Source organism: Stenella coeruleoalba, assembly GCF_951394435.1.
Source record: "Stenella coeruleoalba genome assembly, contig: scaffold_172, whole genome shotgun sequence".
Taxonomy (NCBI): Eukaryota; Metazoa; Chordata; class Mammalia; order Artiodactyla; family Delphinidae; genus Stenella; species Stenella coeruleoalba.
In genome coordinates this window covers 694,195-703,191 of record NW_027646391.1, presented here as the reverse complement: position 1 = coordinate 703,191, position 8,997 = coordinate 694,195, and the positions used below count along the sequence as shown (strand labels likewise).

At 43.9% G+C, this 8,997-nt stretch overlaps 1 long non-coding RNA gene across 1 annotated transcript in view; it reads left to right on the top strand.

Annotated features, from left to right (window-relative positions):
- The first annotated feature begins 1,788 nt into the window (after positions 1–1,788).
- Positions 1,789–8,997, top strand: part of LOC307181141 — a 524,725-nt gene continuing 517,516 nt past the window's right edge. Inside the window, exon 1 of the long non-coding RNA XR_013826000.1 lies at positions 1,789–1,847. This is a non-coding gene — a long non-coding RNA (uncharacterized lncRNA). The remainder of the gene's footprint in view (positions 1,848–8,997) is intronic.

Genomic DNA, 8,997 nt, shown 5'->3' with positions numbered 1-8,997 from the left:
CATTTCAATCTCTGGTTTTATGCAGCACCCCAACTCACCTTTCCCCTTAAGCAAGCATAAGTTGGTTTTCTAAATTTGAGACCCTGTTCTGTTTTGGAATTCAGTTCCTGTGTAGCCAAGTTTACATTCCGTGTAGTAGTGATATCTTATGATGTTTCTTTTTCTGTGGGAATTATTTCAGTTAGAATCATCGTACCTGAATCCACTCATTATGCTGCTATGGGCCTGATGACATAGATTTCAGTGCTGAGTGATACTACATTGTACCTAAGTACCACAAGTTCTTTATCCATTTTTCACTCTCTGTGATATTGAACTTGTACGGTAAACGAGGTTCTTGTAAACAGAGGCGTCCCAAACTTTGGGGTGGCTGTGTCTTTTTGATTTTAATTTCCCTAAGCTATAGGACCATAAGTGGAAGTGCCCTAGGCTCTGTTGCTTTGTTTTTTAGATGTTTCAGGAAACACCATACACTTCTCCCGAGTGTCTGTTGGCAATTTACATCCCGTCCATCAGCATAACAAGGCTCCCAGTTCTCCATGGCCTGTCCTGCCTTTCTGGATTTTACACTTTTTTCAGATGGCCCTTTTGACCGGGGGGAAGTGAGACTTCATTGTAGTGCAGATTTCCTTTGCAAGCTTGCTTGGTTGGCCAAAAAGGGCGTATGCGTTTTTTCCTGAATATATTCAGGAAAAAACGCATACGCCCTTTTTGGCCAAGTGCATCATTGTGGACGTTCTGCCTCTTTTCCTATGCTTTCAATGCAATTCCAGTCTACCTCCTGAAATCGGTTTCCTGCAATTCTGCCCCGCTTTCAAGTCCTCTTGGCAGCCTTACTTCAGTATATTTTTGGACGATAGCTGTCATTTATAACTCTGCAGGTTTGTGAATTACAGTGCCCCTGAGCTCCTTTCTTCAACTCGCTTTCTTGTGACCTGGCCGCAACACCACAGAATGGCTTCAGGCCCTAAACTGGTTCCGGCATGGCACGCTGAGCCTTTGGTTAATTCCTCTTCCTGGTGGGAAATGAGAGTTAAATTTGCGCGTCCAGACACCTCCAGCTAGTCTCTCATTGGTTCTCGCTATTCCTGTTCATCTTCCGCAGAAATTGCAAACTGGGCCAAACAGGAGGTTAAAGGCGCTGACTCTCCAAGTGGGGAGAGTGTTAGTAAAGCGTCTGGAATGTTGCACCCGAGTACCAGGGGAGGAAAACTGAGACATATTTGAACACGTCTCCCATTCACACGGTTGATCATACTCTGGGTTCCACATGCATGTTTTAGCTGAAGAAAGAATACCTTAAACCTGGAGAGTTGAGACCCGTGGAATGGGTACCATGCAATATGACTTCAAAGGGTCTTCATTTGCTCACCGAACCTCTCCAATACTATCACTGCTGCATTTATGCCCCTGTACACACGCTTGATTCTCTTTTGGAGACATAGCAATCCATAGGTTTTAAGATACTTACTAGTCAGGTACATTCTTAGGCGTTTTATATGGGGTGTTGAGTCCATTTCGTTGAGCAAGGAGTAGCTCTTGTCTATTCCATATTTGGCTTAAGGAACTTTATCTGTGCTCATTTCAATCTCTGGTTTTATGCAGCACCCCAACTCACCTTTCCCCTTAAGCAAGCATAAGTTGGTTTTCTAAATTTGAGACCCTGTTCTGTTTTGGAATTCAGTTCCTGTGTAGCCAAGTTTACATTCCGTGTATTAGTGATATCTTATGATGTTCCTTTTTCTGTGTGACTTATTTCAGTTAGAATCATCATACCTGAATCCACTCATTATGCTGCTACGGGCCTGATGACACAGATTTCATTGCTGAGTGATACTGCATTGTACGTAAGTACCACAAGTTCTTTATCCATTTTTCACTTTCTGTGATATTGAACTTGTACGGTAAACGAGGTTCTTGTAAACAGAGGCGTCCCAAACTTTGGGGTGGCTGTATGTTTTTGATTTTAATTTCCCTAAGCTATAAGACCATAAGTGGAAGTGCCCTAGGCTCTGTTGCTTTGTTTTTTAGATGTTTCAGGAAACACCATACACTTCTCCCGAGTGTCTGTTGGCAATTTACATCCCGCCCATCAGCATAACAAGGCTCCCAGTTCTCCATGGCCTGTCCTGCCTTTCTGGATTTTAAACTTTTTTCAGATGGCCCTTTTGACCGGCGGGAAATGAGACTTCATTGTAGTGCAGATTTCCTTTGCAAGCTTGCTTGGTTGGCCAAAAAGGGCGTATGCGTTTTTTCCTGAATATATTCAGGAAAAAACGCATACGCCCTTTTTGGCCAAGTGCATCATTGTGGACGTTCTGCCTCTTTTCCTATGCTTTCAATGCAATTCCAGTCTACCTCCTGAAATCGGTTTCCTGCAATTCTGCCCCGCTTTCAAGTCCTCTTGGCAGCCTTACTTCAGTATATTTTTGGACGATAGCTGTCATTTATAACTCTGTAGGTTTGTGAATTACAGTGCCCCTGAGCTCCTTTCTTCAACTCGCTTTCTTGTGACCTGGCCGCAACACCGCAGGATGGCTTCAGGCCCTAATCTGGTTCCGGCACGGCACACTGAGCCTTTGGTTAATTCCTCTTCCTGGTGGGAAATGAGAGTTATATTTGCCCGTCCAGACACCTCCAGCTAGTCTCTCATTGGTTCTCGCTATTCCTGTTCATCTTCCGCAGAAATTGCAACCTGGGCCAAACAGGAGGTTAAAGGTACTGACTCTCCAAGTCAGAAGAGTGTTAGTAAAGCATCTGGAATGTTGCACCCGAGTACCAGGGTACGAATACTGAGACATATTTGAACACGTCTCGCAATCACATGGTTAATCATACTCTAGGTTCCACATGCATGTTTTGGATGAAGGAAGAATACCTTAAACCTGGGTAGTTGAAACCCGTGGAATGGGTACCATGCAATATGACTTCAAAGGGTCTTCATTTGCTCACCGAACCTCTCCAATACTATCACTGCTGCGTTTATGCCCCTGTACACATGCTTGATTCTCTTTCGGAGACATAGCAATCCATAGGTTTTAAGATACTTACTAGTCAGGTACATTCTTAGGCGTTTAATATGCGGTGTTGAGTCCATTTCGTTGAGCAAGGAGTAGCTCTTGTCTATTCCATATTTGGCTTAAGGAACTTTATCTGTGCTCATTTCAATCTCTGGTTTTATGCAGCACCCCAACTCACCTTTCCCCTTAAGCAAGTATAAGTTGGTTTTCTAAATTTGAGACGCTGTTCTGTTCTGTAATTCAGTTCCTGTGTAGCCAAGTTTACATTCTGTGTATTACTGATATCTTATGATGTTTCTTTTTCTGTGTGACTTATTTCAGTTAGAATCATCATACCTGAATCCACTCATTGTGCTGCTAAGGGCCTGATGACATAGATTTCATTGCTGAGTGATATTGCTTTGTAAGTAAATACCACAACTTCTTTATCCATTTTTCACTTTCTGCGATGTTGAACTTGTATGGTAAACGAGGTTCTTGTAAACAGAGGCGTCCCAAACTTTGGGGTGGCTGTGTCTTTTTGATTTTAATTTCCCTAAGCTATAGGACCATAAGTGGAAGTGCCCTAGGCTCTGTTGCTTTGTTTTTTAGATGTTTCAGGAAACACCATACACTTCTCCCGAGTGTCTGTTGGCAATTTACATCCCGCCCATCAGCATAACAAGGCTCCCAGTTCTCCATGGCCTGTCCTGCCTTTCTGGATTTTACACTTTTTTCAGATGGCCCTTTTGACCGGGGGGAAGTGAGACTTCATTGTAGTGCAGATTTCCTTTGCAAGCTTGCTTGGTTGGCCAAAAAGGGCGTATGCGTTTTTTCCTGAATATATTCAGGAAAAAACGCATACGCCCTATTTGGCCAAGTGCATCATTGTGGACGTTCTGCCTCTTTCCCTATGCTTTCAATGCAATTCCAGTCTACCTCCTGAAATCGGTTTCCTGCAATTCTGCCCCGCTTTCAAGTCCTCTTGGCAGCCTTACTTCAGTCTATTTTTGGACGATAGCTGTCATTTATAACTCTGCAGGTTTGTGAATTACAGTGCCCGTGAGCTCCTTTCTTCAACTCGCTTTCTTGTGACCTGGCCGCAACACCGCACGATGGCTTCAGGCCCTAATCTGGTTCCGGCACGGCACGCTGAGCCTTTGGTTAATTCCTCTTCCTGGTGGGAAATGAGAGTTAAATTTGCCCGTCCAGACACCTCCAGCTAGTCTCTCATTGGTTCTCGCTATTCCTGTTCATCTTCCGCAGAAATTGCACCCTGGGCCAAACAGGAGGTTAAAGGGACTGACTCTCCAAGTCAGAAGAGTGTTAGTAAAGCGTCTGGAATGTTGCACCCGAGTACCAGGGTACGAATACTGAGACATATTTGAACACGTCTCCCGTTCACACGGTTGATCATACTCTGGGTTCCACATGCATGTTTTGGATGAAGGAAGAATACCTTAAACCTGGGTAGTTGAAACCCGTGGAATGGGTACCATGGAATATGACTTCAAAGGGTCTTCATTTGCTCACCGAACCTCTCCAATCCCATCACTGCTGCGTTTATGCACCTGTACACATGCTTGATTCTCTTTCGGAGACATAGCAATCCATAGGTTTTAAGATACTTACTAGTCAGGTACATTCTTAGGCGTTTAATATGGGGTGTTGAGTCCATTTCGTTGAGCAAGGAGTAGCTCTTGTCTATTCCATATTTGGCTTAAGGAACTTTATCTGTGCTCATTTCAATCTCTGGTTTTATGCAGCACCCCAACTCACCTTTCCCCTTAAGCAAGCAGAAGTTGGTTTTCTAAATTTGAGACCCTGTTCTGTTTTGGAATTCAGTTCCTGTGTAGCCAAGTTTACATTCCGTGTAGTAGTGATATCTTATGATGTTTCTTTTTCTGTGGGAATTATTTCAGTTAGAATCATCGTACCTGAATCCACTCAGTATGCTGCTACGGGCCTGATGACATAGATTTCAGTGCTGAGTGATACTACATTGTACATAAGTACCACAAGTTCTTTATCCATTTTTCACTTTCTGTGATATTGAACTTGTACGGTAAACGAGGTTCTTGTAAACAGAGGCGTCCCAAACTTTGGGGTGGCTGTGTCTTTTTGATTTTAATTTCCCTAAGCTATAGGACCATAAGTGGAAGTGCCCTAGGCTCTGTTGCTTTGTTTTTTAGATGTTTCAGGAAACACCATACACTTCTCCCGAGTGTCTGTTGGCAATTTACATCCCGTCCATCAGCATAACAAGGCTCCCAGTTCTCCATGGCCTGTCCTGCCTTTCTGGATTTTACACTTTTTTCAGATGGCCCTTTTGACCGGGGGGAAGTGAGACTTCATTGTAGTGCAGATTTCCTTTGCAAGCTTGCTTGGTTGGCCAAAAAGGGCGTATGCGTTTTTTCCTGAATATATTCAGGAAAAAACGCATACGCCCTTTTTGACCAAGTGCATCATTGTGGACGTTCTGCCTCTTTTCCTATGCTTTCAATGCAATTCCAGTCTACGTCCTGAAATCGGTTTCCTGCAATTCTGCCCCGCTTTCAAGTCCTCTTGGCAGCCTTACTTCACTATATTTTTGGACGAGAGCTGTCATTTATAACTCTGCAGGTTTGTGAATTACAGTGCCCCTGAGCTCCTTTCTTCAACTCGCTTTCTTGTGACCTGGCCGCAACACCGCAGGATGGCTTCAGGTCCTAATCTGGTTCCGGCACGGCATGCTGAGCCTTTGGTTAATTCCTCTTCCTGGTGGGAAATGAGAGTTAAATTTGCCCGTCCAGACACCTCCAGCTAGTCTCTCATTGCTTCTCCCTATTCTTGTTCATCTTCCGCAGAAATTGCAAACTTGGCCAAAAGGAGGTTAAAGGGACTGACTCTCCAATTCGGGAGAGTGTTAGTAAAGCGTCTGGAATGTTGCACCCGAGTAGCAGGGTATGAAAACTGAGACATATTTGAACACGTCTCCCGATCACACGGTTGATCATACTCTAGGTTCCACATGCATGTTTTAGCTGAAGGAAGAATACCTTAAACCTGGGTAGTTGAAACCCGTGGAATGGGTACCATGCAATATGACTTCAAAGGGTCTTCATTTGCTCACCGAACCTCTCCAATCCTATCACTGCTGCGTTTATGCCCCTGTACACACGCTTGATTCTCTTTTGGAGACATAGCAATCCATAGGTTTTATGATACTTACTAGTCAGGTACATTCTTAGGCGTTTAATATGGGGTGTTGAGTCCATTTCGTTGAGCAAGGAGTAGCTCTTGTCTATTCCATATTTGGCTTAAGGAACTTTATCTGTGCTCATTTCAATCTCTGGTTTTATGCAGCACCCCAACTCACCTTTCCCCTTAAGCAAGCATAAGTTGGTTTTCTAAATTTGAGACGCTGTTCTGTTTTGGAATTCAGTTCCTGTGTAGCCAAGTTTACATTCCGTGTATTACTGGTATCTTATGATGTTTCTTTTTCTGTGTGACTTATTTCAGTTAGAATCATCGTACCTGAATCCACTCATTATGCTGCTATGGGCCTGATGACATAGATTTCATTGCTGAGTGATACTGCATTGTACGTAAGTACCACAAGTTCTTTATCCATTTTTCACTTTCTGTGATATTGAACTTGTACAGTGAACGAGGTTCTTTTAAACAGAGGCGTCCCAAACTTTGGGGTGGCTGTGTCTTTTTGATTTTAATTTCCCTAAGCTATAGGACCATAAGTGGAAGTGCCCTAGGCTCTGTTTCTTTGTTTCTTAGATGTTTCATGAAACACCATACACTTCTCCCGAGTGTCTGTTGGCAATTTACATCCCGCCCATCAGCATAACAAGGCTCCCAGTTCTCCATGGCCTGTCCTGCCTTTCTGGATTTTACACTTTTTTCAGATGTCCCTTTTGACGGGGGGGAAGTGAGAGTTCATTGTAGTCCAGATTTCCTTTGCAAGTTTGCTTGGTTGGCCAAAAAGGGCGTATGCGTTTTTTCCTGAATATATTCAGGAAAAAACGCATACGCCCTTTTTGGCCAAGTGCATCATTGTGGACGTTCTGCCTCTTTTCCTATGCTTTCAGTGCAATTCCAGTCTACCTCATGAAATCCGTTTCCTGCAATTCTGCCCCGCTTTCAAGTCCTCTTGGCAGCCTTACTTCAGTATATTTTTGGACGATAGCTGTCATTTATAACTCTGCAGGTTTGTGAATTACAGTGCCCCTGAGCTCCTTTCTTCAACTCGCTTTCTTGTGACCTGGCCGCAACACGGCAGGATGGCTTCAGGCCCTAATCTGTTTCCGGCACGGCACGCTGAGCCTTTGGTTAATTCCTCTTCCTGGTGGGAAATGAGAGTTACATTTGCCCGTCCAGACACCTCCAGCTAGTCTCTCATTGGTTCTCGCTATTCCTGTTCATCTTCCGCAGAAATTGCAAACTGGGCCAAACAGGAGGTTAAAGGGACTGACTCTCCAATTCGGGAGAGTGTTAGTAAAGCATCTGGAATGTTGCACCGGAGTACCAGGGGAGGAAAACTGAGACATATTTGAACACGTCTCCCGTTCACACGGTTGATCATACTCTGGGTTTCACATGCATGTTTTAGCTGAAGGAAGAATACCTTAAACCTGGAGAGTTGAGACCCGTGGAATGGGTACCATGCAATATGACTTCAAAGGGTCTTCATTTGCTCACCGAACCTCTCCAATCCTATCACTGCTGCGTTTATGCCCCTGTACACACGCTTGATTCTCTTTCGGAGACATAGCAATCCATAGGTTTTAAGATACTTACTAGTGAGGTACATTCTTAGGCGTTTAATATGGGGTGTTGAGTCCATTTCGTTGAGCAAGGAGTAGCTCTTGTCTATTCCATATTTGGCTTAAGGAACTTTATCTGTGCTCATTTCAATCTCTGGTTTTATGCAGCACCCCAACTCACCTTTCCCCTTAAGCAAGTATAAGTTGGTTTTCTAAATTTGAGACGCTGTTCTGTTCTGTAATTCAGTTCCTGTGTAGCCAAGTTTACATTCTGTGTATTACTGATAACTTATGATGTTTCTTTTTCTGTGTGACTTATTTCAGTTAGAATCATCATACCTGAATCCACTCATTGTGCTGCTAAGGGCCTGATGACATAGATTTCATTGCTGAGTGATATTGCTTTGTAAGTAAATACCACAACTTCTTTATCCATTTTTCACTTTCTCCGATGTGGAACTTGTATGGTAAACGAGGTTCTTGTAAACAGAGGCGTCCCAAACTTTGGGGTGGCTGTGTCTTTTTGATTTTAATTTCCCTAAGCTATAGGACCATAAGTGGAAGTGCCCTAGGCTCTGTTTCTTTGTTTTTTAGATGTTTCAGGAAACACCATACACTTCTCCCGAGTGTCTGTTGGCAATTTACATCCCGCCCATCAGCATAACAAGGCTCCCAGTCTCCATGGCCTGTCCTGCCTTTCTGGATTTTACACATTTTTCAGATGGCCCTTTTGACCAGGGGGAAGTGACACTTCATTGTAGTGCAGATTTCCTTTGCAAGCTTGCTAGGTTGGCCAAAAAGGGCGTATGCGTTTTTTCCTGAATATATTCAGGAAAAAACGCATATGCCCTTTTTGGCCAAGTGCATCATTGTGGACGTTCTGCCTCTTTTCCTATGCTTTCAATGCAATTCCAGTCTACCTCCTGAAATCGGTTTCCTGCAATTCTGCCCCGCTTTCAAGTCCTCTTGGCAGCCTTACTTCAGTCTATTTTTGGACGATAGCTGTCATTTATAACTCTGCAGGTTTGTGAATTACAGTGCCCCTGAGCTCCTTTCTTCAACTTGCTTTCTTGTGAACTGGCCGCAACACCGCAGGATGGCTTCAGGCCCTAATCTGGTTCCGGCACGGCATGCTGAGCCTTTGGTTAATTCCTCTTCCTGGTGGGAAATGAGAGTTAAATTTGCCCGTCCAGACACCTCCAGCTAGTCTCTCATTGGTTCTCGCGATTCCTGTTCATCTT